This window comes from Panthera onca, chromosome A2, assembly GCF_046562875.1.
Source record: "Panthera onca isolate mPanOnc1 chromosome A2, mPanOnc1 haplotype 2, whole genome shotgun sequence".
Classification (NCBI taxonomy): domain Eukaryota; kingdom Metazoa; phylum Chordata; class Mammalia; order Carnivora; family Felidae; genus Panthera; species Panthera onca.
In genome coordinates, this window is record NC_138340.1 from 90,042,878 (window position 1) to 90,060,320 (window position 17,443).

A 17,443-nucleotide genomic window follows, 5' to 3' on the forward strand; every position below is an offset into this window, starting at 1 on the left:
TTTCCTAACTAGTTTTGGTTCCACGCTGGTTTCCGCTATAGTCTCTACTAGGTAAGTCATAACTCCCTTGTTTGCTTGTTTGGCTCTCCAGTCGTGGGGGTAGTGGTTTGTTGGCCCCGTGTCCTCCCTTCTTTCCTAAATCCAAGAAGAGTTACTGATTTTCAGTCTGTTCAGCTATTTTTCTTTAATGCTTATTTAGTTTTGAGAGAGAGAGAAAACAGAGCGAGTGGGGGAGGGGCAGAGAGAGTGGGAGACAGAGAATCCCAAGCAGGCTCAGCGCTGTCAGTGCAGAGCCCAAGGAGGGGGCTCAAACCCACTAACGTTGTGATCATGACCTGAGCCAAAATCAAGAGTCCCATGATCAACCAACTAAGCCACCCAGGCGCCCCAAATGTTTGGCTTTTTTATTTGTTATGACACAGTGCGAATTTTTAAGTTACTTACATGGTGAACTAAGACTGGAAATTGTTTTTGTTTTGTTTAATTAATATACTATATTTTAGATTAGTTTTGGGTTATAGAATAAGCAGAAACTACAAGTTTTCTGTATGTCCTCTTCCTCCACAGTTTCCTCTATTTACTTTCCCATATAATTAATAACTTGCATTAGTGTGATACATTTGTTAAAATTGAATCATTGCTGATAGGCTATTATCTCCTAAAATACATAGTTTACATTAGGGTAAATTCTTTGTGTTGAATATTCTGGAAAAGTTTTGTTAAATGCATAATATTGCATATATATCATTACAGTATCATATAGAATATTTTCCTAATCTTTGCTTACTCTATTTTCCTAATCTATCCCTGTGCTTAATCTATGCATCTTTCACTCTCTACTTACCGCTAAATCCCAGCAAACGCTTATCGTTTTACTGTTTTAATATAATTGTCTTTCCAGAATGTCACTAAGTTGGAATGATACAGTATGTAGTCTTTTCAGACAGGCTTCTTAGTAATAAATATTTAGGGTTTCCCAGTGTTTTTTCATAAGTTGATAGTTAGTTTCCTTTCATTGCTGAGCGGTATTCTGTTAGGATGACCCACTGTTTATCTATTCACAAATTACATGACATCTTGGGTGCTTCCAGTATTTTACAATTATGAATGAAGCTGTGTAACATTCATGGGCAGCTTTTAGTGTGCACATAAGTTTTCAGCTCACTTGGGTAAATATTTACAAGTGTAACTGATGGATCATATGATAAGACTGTGATTAACTTCATAATAAGCTACCAAAGTATATTCTAAATGAAAGTGGCTTTACCATTAATTTTTCCTGCAAGCTGTGAATGAGCATTTCTGACGCTCCACATTGTCCTCTGCATTTGGTGGTGTCAGTGTTCTGGGTTTGAGTCATTCTAGATGCATAGCGTTATTGTGATGTTTTAATATGCGATTCCCTAATGACATAGGATATTGAGCAGTGTCTCCTGTGGTTTCATCTGCCATATGTATTGTTTCTTCCTTCTCACTTTGTATACATTTTATGTACTTCTGTTCCTTACCGCATTAGCAAGGACTTCCAGTGCACTGTTTGATACGAGTAGGGAAAGAAGATACTCTTGCCTTCTTAGGGGGAAAGTATCTTGTTTCTTGCCATTACATACATTAGTGTTTTTTTTTTTTTAGTTTTTTATTTCTTTAAATTTAAATCAAGTTTATTAATTTCCCCTCCGTTTCTAGTTGGAAATTTTTTGTTTGTTTTTTAATCATTAGTGATACTGAATTTTTCCAACTACTTTTTGCGTACCTATTAATAAGGTTTTTCATGTTGAGCCTGGTGTGATGGATTATAGTAATTAATTTTAAAATGCTAACCCAGCCTTATGTACCTGGAATCAATTCTACTTGTTCATGGTATACGATTATTTTAATACACAGTTGAATTTTATTTACTAATATATTGTTGTGGGTTTTTATATCTGTTTTCATGAAGGATATTGGTTTGTAGTTTTTTTTTTTTCCTTTTTTGTCATGTTGTTTTCCAGTTTTGTTATTTGAGTAACGTTGGCCTCAGAATGAGTTAGGAAGTGATTGCTAGCTATCTATGTTTTGAAATTACAGAGAATTGTATCATTATTCCTGAGATGTTTGTTAGAATTCACTATTAAAACCACCTGCAACAGGTAATTTCATTTTGGAAGGTTATTAATTATTGATAAGTTTTTTTTATTAATGTTTATTAATTTTTGAGAGAGAGACAGAGAGAGAGTGAATAGGAGGAGCAGAGAGATAGGGAGACAGAATCAGAAGCAGGCTCCAGGCTCTGAGATGTCAGCCCAGAGCCTGACGCAGGGCTCGAACTCACAAGCCGCAAGATCATGACCTGAACTGAGGTTGATGCTTAACCGACTGAGCCACCCAGGCTCCCCGATATGGTTGTTGTAATAGAGGTCTATTCAGATGATATAACTCCTTGTGTGAGTTTCTTTAGATTATGACTGGCATAGAATTTTTATTTCATTAAGTTATCTAATTTGTAGGCATACAGCTGTTAATATTATTTGTTTATTGACATTGTAATGTCCATGGGTTCAGTAGTGATGGGCACTCTTAAGCTTCTGGTAATTGTAACTTGTGTCTTCTCTTGTATTTTTATCCCCCTTTGGTAGCTTGAGCTTATAAATTTTACTGTTAAAGAAGACTGAAAAAGTAGTGATCCATATTTTGTTTTGGCAAAGGAAAAGTGTTGGCCTAGTTAAAGTGGGCGGTAGAAAAGATACCTAGTGAACTTATTTTGGTAGAAAAAGTTTGAGAAAGAATGCTAATATTGCAAGTTGTATGTTATTAATTTCATCTCATTAAGAACTACAAGAAGTTTAATTCAAAAAGGAGTTCAACTGTTTTCAATCAGGAACTCACTGAAAAAAATAAAATGTTCTAGAAAATCTGTAATGAGCCTCAGAAGTTGTGACTGTTTCTTTATAAAATTATAATAGATGAGTTTGAGAAGTGAAATGAATAACATTTTGCTACTTAAGATACCGTTTTGGGCAAAGAGAAATTTAAAGGACCCATATTTATAAAATTAATTGCTAAGATATCTGCATGGAATAATTCAGTTCAGAGGGAATATTTTCATATGGACATCTCAATTCAAGTTTCCTATAAACCAGTCAAATTAACAGAGCCTAGAAAAATTGAACCAACTATCTGAGCTACAATCATCCAGCAAACTTCACATAACATAGGTTAAAAAATAAATGTTATTTTTGTAAGTTACCAATAAATGTGGTTGGTTTTTTGGCAGAAAAGAACTTGTATATTAAAAAAAAATTTTTTTAACGTTTATTTATTTTTGAGACAGAGAGAGACAGAGCATGAACGGGGGAGGGTCAGAGAGAGGGAGACACAGAATCTGAAACAGGCTCCAGGCTCTGAGCTGTCAGCACAGAGCCCGACGCGGGGCTCGAACTCATGGACCGCGAGATCATGACCTGAGCCGAAGTCTGCCACTTAACCAACTGAGCCACCCAGGCACCCTTGAAAAGAACTTGTATATTACAGTAGGGGAGACAGAGACCCATTAGAACTATTTTTTTCTCTGCAAATATTCTAACCTACCCAATATTTGTGTATCTTTTGTCATTGAAAAAAATATTTTCACACTTGTAGCATCTGATCCTTAAAATGTTGTGAGTTAGACCAAATGTATGTTGTGTGTCCTCTAAGTGTTAGAGTCAAGAAAACTGAGGTTTGTAGAAGTAATTTTCAAGTTCCTAGAAAAGATAAGGAAAGATCTATACCTTTGGATAATGCAGCTAGTATTTTTTATTACACTAACTTGTTTGAAATTCATTATGCATTAACTACATAATTTTATCTGGTTTATACTTAAATTAGTAAATTAAATAGCAATGCAAGTAATAAAAAAAATCACTTCAAAGAGATACAGACATTATTAACCTATTGTTCATTGGTGTGAGAAGGCAATAAATCATCCATAAACCAGACTAGACTATGTGTGGTCATAAAAAAAACACAAACATCCCCTTGATTTTTAGAAAATATCACTGTGTCTGGGTTTCTGATTTGTATCATAAGTGACATTTAAGATCAAAAAGTACTAGCATTTACTTCACTCTGCACCACATATTCTAACACCTGATGTTCTTTTCATTTGTTTTCATTTCCAAAATTTACATGTTATCTGATGTCCTTATGTAGATTAAAATCTATTTGAGGACAAGTACTTTTTTTTTCTATTAACACACTCACCATGACTTTAAGAACAATGGTAGATGTTTATTTTTTTTTTTTTTTATTTATTCAATGAACAAATGAACATAACTTTGACTCTTGTTACCAAAATTAAATTTTGTTTACTTTTGTTAAAATGGTACTAATCTATGCAAAGGCTAAACTTGTATTTATTTCCATGCATGAGCATTTTTCTCCTGATTAAGGAATGTAAAGAATAGCCCTTCTTGTGTTCTTTTTTGAAATAGTTTATTTTTTTTATTTGTTTATTTTTGAGAAAGAGAGAGACAGAGAGACAGAGACAGACACAGAGCACGAGTGGGGTAGCGACAGAGATAGGGAGACTCAGAATCCAAAGCAGGCTCCAGGCTCAGAGCCAGCACAGAGTCCAGCGCAAGGCTCAAACCTATGAACCTTGAGATCGTGACCTGAGCTGAAGTCCAGTGCTTAACCTGCTGAGCCACCCAGGCGCCCAGACCATCTTGTGTTCTATATTGTTTTTTTTTTTGGATACTGCCATTATATATAAATTACTCATAATATGTATCTCATATTAAGAGCCTCAGAGTTCTTAGATTATAGAATGCTATTTAGTAAAAGTTTGTTATACGGACGGTTGCTATTATTAAAAACTTTTAAGGGGAATTATAAAATTGATTAATTCTCTGAAAAGGAAATAATTTCAGTCTGTTTTATATTCATGAAATTTAATTTCATGGTTACCCAAAAAGTTCAAATCTGTCAGTGAAAAAATGTTGTCAGCCTAATTAATGTCAAATTTTGGAAATGCACAGTCTCTGCTTTGAATACTGATATTTCTGGTTAAAAATAACTAAATTAAGACTCAGTAGAATTTAAGAAGCAATGTATTACCTGTTAGTTTCATAAAATGTTGATCCCTAGCTGAAACTTTAACATAAATCTTCAGTGCTGCTCCATTGCTACTTAATTCCATTTACAAGTTACTGTATCATTGCTCTATTCTAAGAGGAGGTAATGTGTTATTATTACTTATAATCCGAAATGCAATAGTGCCTGAAGATCTTTAAGCCACGTGAGGACTTAAGGCAATCTCAAAATGGTCAGACTTTCTCAGAAATGATCATGCTTTCAACAGCAGACTTAGACATCTGTTTAGATATTCAAGTCAATAGTTTTATTCCAGATGTTTCTCCAGAGTGCATAATGGAATTATGCGTATATAGATAGGTTGTCACATTAAACATTAATATTACTGTTGTAGCTATTAAAATACTTCACTGTGCTGAACAAACTGTTTTTGTTTGCTTTTTGCTTTGTGTTATTAGGCTACTACAAAGTTCTTCAAGGTTTTTCTTAAACAGTGTGATGTCCAAATCCTCCTTGTGGGTGCCTTTTCTAGTTGGTCCAGGATCTTGTGTTTGATCCTAACAGTTGTCCTCTATCTAGAATTTAGGGATGACTACTGACGACTACTTTGTCTGTTCTTATACTTCAATTTAATTCAATTCAAAACTTTTACATTGAGCTAGGAACTGTGCTCCCCTTTGAGGATGAGTAGGAGACAGTGCCCTAGGAGTATCCCTGGGGAGCAGACAAAGAGCTAGGAGAGGAGGCATGGAAACAAGTAATGATGACAGTAAGGTTATAACAGAGGAAAACATTCACTTTTTTGTGGATAAAAGAGGATGGTGCTACTAACTATATCATAAGGGGTTCATATTTATATGTTACCAATAACCATCTGATTATCCCATATAAAGCTATGATCTATAAATCTATAAAACACCTCCAAACTTAATTGTACTGTGACTTAAATTGTTTCCTTATTTTCTCTCAACTATCAAATGATTTTGATTATATAATTTATTCTAATGAGAGTACAAAGTACATTTTTTTAATGGGTTAAGAACTATTTTTAGGGTCATAATTGAGGCCAAAAATCTGAATCACCTACCTTCAGCTCTTTTGAAAGTTCTGAGAAAGAGCTACAGATAAACTAGAAACCACGACATATGTACCATAGTTTGCTATTACTAGATGAGGCACAGTGAAAACAGGGATTGGCTGGTACATTTAATTTTGGAACATCTTAGATAATACTGATATTGCTAAGGGTTTGAGGGGTGTGTGTGTGTGCGTGCGCGCGTATGTGTGTGTTTAATACGGAAGACATGAGAAGAAGAGTCTTCAATTATTTTTCCTTACATTGTTGATTGTTGTGGTTGTTACTCAGTCTTCTTAATAACTTATTTGTTGAATGTCATTCTGGTTCCTACTTTTTAGCTACTACTGTTTTTAGGTGTAATTTGTCTTCTGGACTGCTGCCTTATTGCACTAGCTATGATCTTCAATACAATGTTGAATTGCCCTGGTAAGACTAAAACACCTTGTATTCTCCCTGATCATGGGTAAGATGGTCTGTATTTTACCATTAATTATAATACCACATACAGTTTTTGGTTTTGATTTTGTTTTTGAGGCTAAATTTATCAGGTTGAGAAAATTTGCTAGTACTCCTAATTTGCTGAGAGGTTTTATCATGAATGTATATTGAATTTTCTCAAGTACCTTTTCTGTCTCTTTTGCCATTAACATATAATGTTCCTCTTTTAATATTAATTGAATTATATAGAAGGTTTTTTTTTTATGTTGACAATTTTGACTTTGGGTTTATTTTCTTAAACTAGTTTCTTCACGTGGAAGTTTATATTATTGGTTTGACTTCCTTTTCCTTTTTCTTTCTTGAATTTAATGCTATATATAAATCTAAGCATTGAATAGCTCATGAAAAAGCTTTTAACAAATTGTGTTTTCATCAGTTATTTTTGTTAAGGTTTTTTCTTGTGACCCATGATTTATTAGAGATAGATTGTCTAATCTTGAAGCATGTGGAGATTTTCTTGATACATACTAGTTAGTGATTTATGATTTGATATTAACATAGTTCATAACAAATTCTGTACAAATTGTATCTAACAAAATGTTTGGACTTGTTTTATGGCTCAGCACATGGCTTTTGTCATGGAATGTTTCTGGAACATTTGAGAGAAGTGTATATTTTACCACTATTGGGTGTGATGTTATATAAATATCAATTAAATCATATTATTTGGTACAGTTCTTCAATCTTACATATACTTACTATTTTCTTGCCTAATTCTTCTATCAATGACTGGAAGAGTATAAAAGAGGCTAATTACTAATTGATGAAGAGGTTTTTTTTAAAGGTTATATTTACCATATATTTTTCTTCTGGGCATTTTCTATTCCTTCAGAATTAGTTTTCTATATGGAATCATTTGTTCTTAATCTAAAGAAATTCTTTTAGGGACGCCTGCGTGGCTCAGTCAGTTAAGCATCCAACTTTGGCTCAGGTCATGATCTCATGGTTTGTGAGTTCGAGCCTTGGGTAGGGCTCTGTGCTGACAACTAGGAGCCTGGAGTCTGCTCTGGATTCTTTGTCTCCCTCTTTCTCTGCTCTCCCCTGCTCATGTTCTGTCTGTCTGTCTGTCTTTCTCTCTCAAAAATAAATAAACATTAAAAAAATAAAAAGTAAAAAAAAAAAAATAATAAAAAAAAATAAATAAAAAGTAAATAAATTATTTTTAACAGATTTTATTTAGCAGTTCTGCTACAGATAAATTCTTCCAGATTTTGTTTGAAGTGTCTGTGATTCATTGATCCTTTCTCTGCTGCTTCCAGTCTTCTGGAAAGTCACCTCCCCCCTTCCAAAAAATCTCAATGCCAAATGTGAGATTTTTTTTCAATCCTAGAATTTCCATTCAGTGCTTTTGAAAATTTCCATCTCTTTAGTAAAAAGCATCATTTATTCCCTCATGTTGTTGGCTTTCTTGTCTAAATTCTGTAACAGGCTTATAATAATTACCTTAAAATCCATTTCTGATAATTCTAACAGTGGGACATTTCTGGGTCTCAAAGTATTCTTTCTTTTGGATAGTAATATGTTGTTACATTTCACAATATTTGATAAAATGTGAAATACTTTGATTAAAAAAGCTGATGTAAATTGTTATGATTCTCATAAAAATGAGACTATTTCATCTTCCAAATCATCCATTTAGGATTGAAGGATAGAAGGCCTGATGGATTGTGTAAGCTCCTACCTGTTGGCTTTCTCTTCGTTCCTTCACATACATGCTTACTCTCCATCAGGCCTTTGTTCTGTCCCTTGGCAGCTAGTGACCCTTACTTCTCCTGCTTCTATTCAAGAGACAGACAGTCATTTCATGTTCAAATTTTAGCTTTTTCCCTCTGACCAGCATTTAGGGAGGTGACTTCCTCCTCTCAATGCTCTGTTAAAGGTTAAATCCACCATGGATCTCATCGAGCAGGGGGCTTGTTACACTCTTATATTTTAGTACATTGGGTTTATATTCCCATGTCTACTTTCTATCGGCTTAAAATAACTATGATTTTTGAGTATTTGTCTTGGAATAATTACTGGGTTTTAAGTGGCATTCCTTAGTGATTTTTTTTTTTTTAATAGCATGGTACCATTTTAAAAATGCACTTGAGGATCTGGTCTTAAATTAATCGTGCTTGGAGCTACTGTGACTATCAATATAACAGTACTTGGGCGAAAATACCCACAGTTGGGGGTGACTCAACTGCATCCCAAGAATTATAGTTGTCTTGGGTAAATACTTGGAAATGAAAGACTAAGAAACATGTATACTGAGAATTACAGGTTTATGTTTTCTAGAGATTCAGGCAATAAGGCTTCCCAACTGAGTCAAATAGAAACTCACAAAAAATACATTGTAGACAAGCTTTGGACCATTCGGTATAAACACACATTCCTGCCATAAGAGTAAAAATGAGAATGAGTCAGCATATTGTAGGTCATTGAGTGGACAATCTTTATACCTTGCCAAGTAGGTATTAATCAAAATACCCTGGTCACATACTGTGCAAATGAAAAAAAGAACAGTCAACAAAAAACAACAACAAATATCAGTGGCATGGGAAGGAATGCCACTCGGAAAAGAGGATGCTAGGCCATACTTGAGAAAAAATACCTCCTACAGTAATCAGAAGATAATTTATGTTCACTTTTAATTCCCTTGCTTCAGGGGCCATATCTAGAAAGAAGTTGCTATAGCCGATGTAAGGTTACTGCCTATGTTCTCCTGCAGGACTTTTTTTTTAAATGTTTATTTATTTTTGAGACAGAGAGAGACAGAGCATGAACATGGGAGGGTCAGAGAGAGAGGGAGACACAGAATCGGAAACCAGCTCCAGGCTCTGAGCTGTCAGCACAGAGCCCGACGTGGGGCTCGAACTCACAGACCGTGAGATCATCACCTGAGCCGAAGTCGGACGCTTAACCGACTGAGCCACCCAGGCGCCCCTCTCCTGCAGGATTTTTATGGTTTTATGTCTCACAAATTATGTCTGTAATCCACTTGGAATTTATTTTTGTGTATGGTATAAGAAATTGGTCCAGTTTCATTCTTGTGCATGTTGTTATCCAGCACTTGATCAAAATAAAGAGCTTCTGCACCGTAAAGGAAACAATCGACAAAGTTGAAAGACAACCTATGAAATGGGAGAAGATGCTTGCACATGACAAACCTGATAAAGAGTTAGTATTCAGAATGTATAAAGAACTTACACAACTTAGACCCACAAAATGAGTAATCCAATTAAAAAATGGGCAGAAGACATGAATAGCCCTTCTCCCAAACAAGACATGCAGATAGCCAGAAGGCACATGAAAAGATGCTCAACATCACTGATCATCAAGAAATACAAAAAGAAATAAAAATCAAAACTACAATGAACTATCACCTCACATGTGTCAGAATGGCTAAAATTAACAGCACAAGACACAGCAGGTGTTGGTTGGTGAGGATGTGGGAAAAGGGGAATCCTCTCGCACTGTTGATAGAAGTGCAAACTGGTGCGGCCTCTCCGGAAAACAGTATGGAGTTTCCTCAAGAAGTTAAAAGTAGAACGACCCTAGGATCCAGGAGTTGAACTACTAGGTATTTTCCCAAAGAATACAAAAATATTAATTCAAAGGGATACATGCATTATAGCAGCATTATCTATAATAGACTAATTATGGAAATAGTCCAAGTATCCATCAACTGCTGAATGGATAAAGAATATGTGGTGAGTGTAAATACGTGTATATACAATGGGAATATTACTCAACCATAAAAAGAATGAAATCTTGATATTTGCAAAGACATGCATGAAATTAGACTGTATTATGCTAAGTGAAATAAGTCAGTCAGACAAATACCATAGGATTTCACTCATGTGGAATTTGAGAAACAAAATGAAGGAACAAAGGGGAAAAGAAGAAAGAAGGAAACCAAGAAACAGACTCTTAACTATAGAGAACAAACTGACAGTTACCAGAGGGGAGAAGGCAGGGGATGGGTGAAGTAGATGATGGGCATTAAGGAGTGCACTTGTCATGATGAGCACCGGGTGATGTATGGAAGTGTTGAATAGCTACATTGTGTGCCTGAAACTAATACTACACTGTGTGTTAACCAACTAGATTTGAAATTAAAATTTAACAATGAAGATAGCTTAGAAAATGGGTTTCAGTTAATAATAGAACACAAATCCATGAAATTCAAGGAGAAATTCACAAGGAGAGAAGAGAGATGCGAGGAAAAGAATTTAAGTTGAAAGGAAGTGACTGGCTAAAGAAAAATTAAACTTTTAGGAAGAAAGTAACTGTATTATAGTATTTGTTGGAAATAGCAGGAGGCAGAATTTTAAGTTAAAAAAACTAATCATGTAGACACTTAACATTGATAAACAGAGAAAACAATATGGTTGACAGGGATGTAATAAAATAAAGATCTACTTTGAGAATGCGAGTTTTCTCAGAGAGAGAACAATTAGAAGAGACAAAAAATGTAAATCATAATTTTGAAATAGTTGGATGTAAGGAGTTAAGGCAGTTTTTTTTTAATTTTTTTTTGTAATAATAGTCTTACTTTATTTTATGACATTTTTAACAACCAGAAAAAGAATTAAAAACTATTCTTGTTCTCATCATGCAGAAATAATCACCGTTTTCAAGCACAAAATACTGCAAAATTGTCATCATAACAAATTTATGTTATTTTCAAATAGAAATTATTCTAATGTTATAGTCTCCGTGATAAAGACACTATCTTATTCACCGTTCAAAACCTAAAACAGTTGCTTCTATATAATAGTGTTAGTAAACACTTGTAAATGAATACTTTTTTTTATGTAACACATGTTTATAAAAAGAAAAACCTATAATCACCCTGCTGTTGTAATTAGTAGTAAATTTTAGTACTAAATATCTTACCAGACTTTTGTTCATCAGAAATGTGTATGTATATTTAAAGAGATACTATGTATACACTAAAATGGGTATTTAATATTGTTTGGATATAGTCCTCAGTCTGTCTTAGGAAGCATAATTTTTCAGAGATCGTCAGAGTCCAGGCTAGGTTCAGAGTGGGGGATATTTAGCTTGTCCATCTTGTTCTGATCTTTCTCATGCTTTAAAATGAAATCGGATGTTGCACTAACATCAGACCTGATTTTTTTCTAATGGAAAACATGAATATGAGTGTATTCCAGTAACCCTGAGTTACATATAAAATATCTGGTATCTTTTAAAAATGCTTCACTTTCCATTTACCCGATCTGGTTTCATAAGAAGACTCGTCCTCTTGGATAACGATATGCACCTTGCATATTTTACAGAGTTGTCTAAAAATGTGGTAAAGTGCCCTATCTGAAAATACATTAAAATGTAATTCATTATAAAATTGATTACTGTTTCCAAGGAAGGATCTTTAGAAGATTCTCCCTCATGGCAAATGCTGCTTCATCCATCACACACAGACCCATTTTAATGCTCTCCTAGTGGTATGATCTGTGAAGCAGTCATAAAATACGTTATACTAAATATTCTTTATACTTAAAAGTGATTCTTAAGCTCTTGATCTATATAATACCTGAAGTATCCAGTGATAACATAGTGCCCGATTGGATTGGATCTGAATCATAACGTTCTGCTCCCATGCAGTGTGCGTTTCTATTGGAAACTCTACGACTGCATTGCAATCTGAGGCCAGTAGACAAATGAAATCCTTGATTTACCTGCCTACAATTTATAGGCATAGGATTTATATCTGAACTCTGCTGAAATAAAAATAGCCGCACTAACGGTAGTAAAAACTGTTTCTTATTTAAGTGTAAATCAGAGAAGGTGGTCAAACGAAATAGTAATCATTGTAGCTCTTTTTTCACCACATTATCTCTCATGGTGAGGTAAGATAAATTGCGTGAAGTATTGGAATGATTCTATATTTAGTTGATCTAAAAGTGGATTTGTTTACTCATACATGGCTAAATAAACTGATTAACAGATGCAATAGAATATGATCAACATCGACAATGCATCATTCTTTCTACAGCTCTGCAATACGGTATTGAATGAAAAGACCACGTTGGAAAAGTAACAAGTTTCATTAATCTAGATTTTGAGAACGTGCAAAAGAAAACATACTTTTATGAACAAATCTATTCAAGTATAAGTATAAAATAGTTGAGTGAGAATTGTAAACTCTTACTTCAATATTGTTCAGAGCTGAGTTGAGAAACATTTTCCCTGTATCTATAAAACATAAAAATGTGAAATAAGGCTTCTAAGATGCTCAGGGAGGTCATGGAGACAGCGGTAGTACACTAGTTTTTCAAATTTAAATCCAGCTTAACAGTAGAGTGTAACATGCAACTTTTCTTTCTCAGCAAAGAATGACTTTCAGGGCCATTTTCTGAGTATATGTACCATCCAAGATTTTCTTCAAAAAAATGTATAGCAGGGCAGAGAGAATTTTATCTAAATTAATGAAATAATGTGGGTACCAGAGAAGTGACCTTCTTTTGTTTTTCTCATAAAATATTACCCAAAGCAATTCTATCACATATTTTCTACCTATCGTTACAGAATTACATTTTTGATGGAAATAGTCCTAGAAAACCACATTCTTGTCTATTTGGCCCCATGATAGTGACATTTGTGAAAATTACCTCAATTGTTAAGCTTACTTGAAATGACTATTATCTGCCTGTAGCAGCACTTAGACTTATACTTTTAAATAGAAATCTGGTTGAGCTCAACAGCATTAAAAGTCAACAGACTTTTAAATCCAGTCTCTTCTCTGAGGCAGTCTTTTTATCTCTAAAAAGGCAAGGGGGTGAATCTCAGGTTAGGAAGACTTGAAAGCTATTTCTTACATTTTTAGTGCCATTATTTCGTGTGTGTGTGTGTGTGTGTGTGTGTGTGTGATAGTTATATTCTTGAAACTTATACAAAAATAGCTGCTGTTTAGCATGATACATAAGTATTTTTACTAGGAGATAAAATGCTTGTTGATTGACATGTCACATACTTGGAATTTCAGCATTAAAACATTTTCATTTGGGTTAAAATTCATTTTCCAAAACTATTTTCCAAAGAAAACCAATTTACTACAACCTAGTAACATATTAGTAAATAACAGAAATTAACACGGATTAATTTATTTTGAATCCGGTTTTGTTTCGCAGGTGCTTGATAGATGGGTGAATGGTACACTTATAAAAGATACTAGGATCTGATAAATATGCTAAGGTCATGGTGATGAAACGAATGATATACTGATAAGAAAAAGGGATTGCAAAGAAGTAGGTGTCCATCAGGAATTACGACTTATACCCAAGCTTTGTTTTGAGAAACGAGATGAATATGGTAACATGTTCCTTCTTTTCATATAACCTAAACATGGGCAAGCATATGTTCATACATAGGCTTGTGTGTGTGTGTGCACATATACTGATATTTATTAAAACCATCAAAAATTTTCTGTAAATGTATAAAATTTAGGAGAGTAAAATTAGGGAAAATACTTTGTGTGTGTGTGTGTGTGTGTGTGTGTGTGTGTGTATGCCTATATACATGTGTGTGTATATATATGTGTGTGTATGTGTGTATATATATAATATATATATTATATTTATATTATATTATAATAAAATATATATAATATATATATAAAATATATATTATATATATATATATATATATATATATATATATATATATATATATATATATAAAATCAAGACATCTAGAGTATTTTTTAGCCTCCAAACTTGGTTACCTTTACGTTATTGTAAAATTATTAACAAAAAAAATACATTTTAAAAAGACGACACTTAGAAATTAGTGTTAGTTTATGCGTCAACACTTTAACTTAAGAGTTCTAATACTGATTTTTCAATTGAGCAACTATTTTTCTATGGAAAAAGAAAGCAGTTTCTTCCCTTATAAAAAGGGAAAAAAAAGTGCCTTTGGGTATAAAATCAAAATGTCTATAGTGTGATCAGTCACGAGCTTAGAAATGTCACTCTGCAACATTCAGTCATTAATTAGTGTCTGGTGCAAAGAAGGCAGGTGCCAGGAGCCCCTCCTGTACTAGGCTAAGTGACAGCTTCCCAAGGATAAAATCCCACAGCCTTCTGTGAGGAAGAGGGGTAGCCGGCAGGCAGGAAAAGGGGCAGAACTGAGGGAGGAAGCCAGGGAGGGTTATGCACTGAAGTCTACTGGGAAGCACTTTAATTTGCAAGAGGGAAGAGCTTCCTTCATGACTGCTGAATAGAAGAGGCCTGAGCCTGTCCTAGGAAAGTTAAGCTGCTTTCTGTGCATGAGCCAGCCTCCCTCCCACCCTTGAACTTGCGTGAACTCCTCCTGCAGCCCTGAAGAGTACTGGGAGAAGCGAGGATCACCCAGAGTCCCTGCTGCTAGTCTCTGGAATACAAACAATGTTTGAAGTCCCTCTGTCCAGACCAAGTGGTTGGAGTCTTTGCGGGGTAAATTCCTGACCCAGACATGAAGGGAGATGCTGAGAGCAAAGAACAGAGCTGTGAGGATGAAGTTAGGGCATAGAATGTTGGCCAGGCCAGCCTGGAATATGAAGTGTGGAAGAACATGAGGAAAAGGATTGCAATAACCTGGATAATAAAACAAAAACAAAAACAAAAACACCAGCTAAATGACAGGGGCCAGTCAGGGTGGCTCTGAGAAGGAACTGACAAAGAGGTCACATGATAGCAGCAGGAACTGCAGGGAGAGCACCAGGCTGTATAAGCAGCTTTCCTCTGATCTCTTGGGATGCCTGGGTGACATTCCACAGAAAACAGCTCCTGGCTTTCTTCCCAGTACTGAAGGAAGCACCCGTTAGTCAAAATCAGCTTGTTTCCCTTGCTCTAAGACAAAGGCTTCAAAGACCCTGCCTGGGTCGATGGTCAGGAAACCACATGATGGTTTGGGGAAACTGGTTTTAAATTCCGTAAGTGGACGGTGGGCGCGGGCCCTGTCTGGGCAATGGTAACCCGCTGATCCTCGGTTCCCGCTCAGGGCTCTGTGGCCGGTCCTGCCACTGTGTTTGGGCCCCTGCTTTGCTGGGCCCACTCCTCTCCTGCCCTCCCAGATCCTTGCGCCCAGCTCCTGACCCTCCTAGGCAGCCGTTGCCCAAGGCCTCGGTGAGGGGCAGACCCAGGCAAGAGCCTTCACATCTGCCCAAACACTTCCGTGGTCACCAGATGGGGGGATGAGGGATGAGGGCATAGCTGTGGTCGCGCTCCTTGGGGGAAGATATGCCGGCAGAGGGACTGGGTTTGGGGTGAGCACCTTGGCATGCTAGGAGCGGACCACCCTGCAACCCCGGACTCCATTTCCCGGGCCTGAAGACTATTTTTGTTTTAGTTACCTGTCGTCCACCTCTCTTACCCATTCCAGTTTTCTTAATTATAGCATGCGTTTGTGTGCGGGGGTGTGTGACTATGTGATTGTGTCGTGTTTGTATGGGCATGTGTGTTAACTTACTTTCTCCCATCATTCCTAAAATGCAAGCTCCATGTTTGTTGGAAATTGCTTCACTTCTTGCCTTTTTGTTATAGAAATTTTTTAAGGTTTTATTTATTTTTGAGCGAGAGAGACAGCATGAGTCGGGGAGGGGCAGAAAGAGAGGGAGACCCAGAATCCCAAGCAGGCTCCAGGCTCTGAGCTGTCAGCACAGAGCCGGCCATGGGGCTCTAACTCCCCTCCAGTGCTTAACCGACTGAGCCACCCAGGTGCCCCTCTTCACTTATTTTCTTGTGTTGTATCCACAGAGCCTAAAAAGCATGCCTTGTATATGGGAAGCACTTAGAAAACATGTTGAATGGATGAAAGATGAGTACAAATGGCTTATCTATATTAGCAATCCATGTCTCAAGTGTATCCTGACCTACTTACGAGATAAGAAATGTATGGCTTAATATAGCATTCAAGATGTGTCTACTTAAAGACATATTTACAGGAAAGCCCGTGTAATATGTGTATACTGGAAAATGATACAATTTGAGTAAATACACATATTTTAAGTCAATCTAAAATGCTAGGTGTTAATAAAACCCCTGTAATTTCAGTAGTTTTTCTTAACATTAGAGCAGTTACATTATTGAATAGGTGTGTTGAAATCTTGTGAAGAGACACAGACACATCTAGATAATCCAGTCATCTGAAAAGAAGTTTATGAGTATCAATAAAATCAGGTTTGCAAGCTTAGACTTTAAATGATGACATAGGAGTCTTAGGATTCATGGTGTACAGAAACTTCCTGTGGAAAACATGAAGAGAAATAGTTGACTTGCAAATCAATATTCAAAAATTAAGATCCTGGGGCGCCTGGGTGGCTTGGTCGGTTAAGCGTCCGACTTCGGCTCAGGTCACGATCTCACGGTCCGTGAGTTCGAGCCCCGGGTCGGGCTCTGTGCTGACAGCTCAGAGCCTGGAGCCTGTTTCAGATTCTGTGTCTCCCTCTCTTTCTGCTCCTCCCCTGTTCATGCTGTGTCTCTCTCTGTCTCAAAAATAAATAAACGTTAAAAAAAATTTTTTTTTAATTAAAAAAAAATTAAGATCCTTTGGGGAGACAGATAATGATGTGAAAGCAGGTCAAGACATTATGGTTAAGGTTTTTGAAATTTGGCAATTACCGCTGATGATAAAGTTGTAGGAAATTTCAGTCTTCATCCCCAAAACTAAGGTCAGCCTCACATTGAACTATCTTTTTAAAAAGAAAATTAGGTAGTACTTGGTAATCCTTATGCCTGTGTTCAAGGATCATATGAAGGGGTGCTGATAAAGAAGAAAGCTTGAACCACAAGGCTGACTAAACAAAATCGCTAAGCTCTCTATTAGTCT

The 17,443-nt window shown here is 35.9% G+C and overlaps 1 pseudogene; it reads right to left on the reverse strand.

Moving 5' to 3' along the window:
* Positions 1–15,385, reverse strand: part of LOC132676484 (transmembrane protein 138-like) — a 31,838-nt pseudogene extending 16,453 nt beyond the window's left edge.
* Between the last annotated feature and the right edge of the window lie 2,058 nt (positions 15,386–17,443).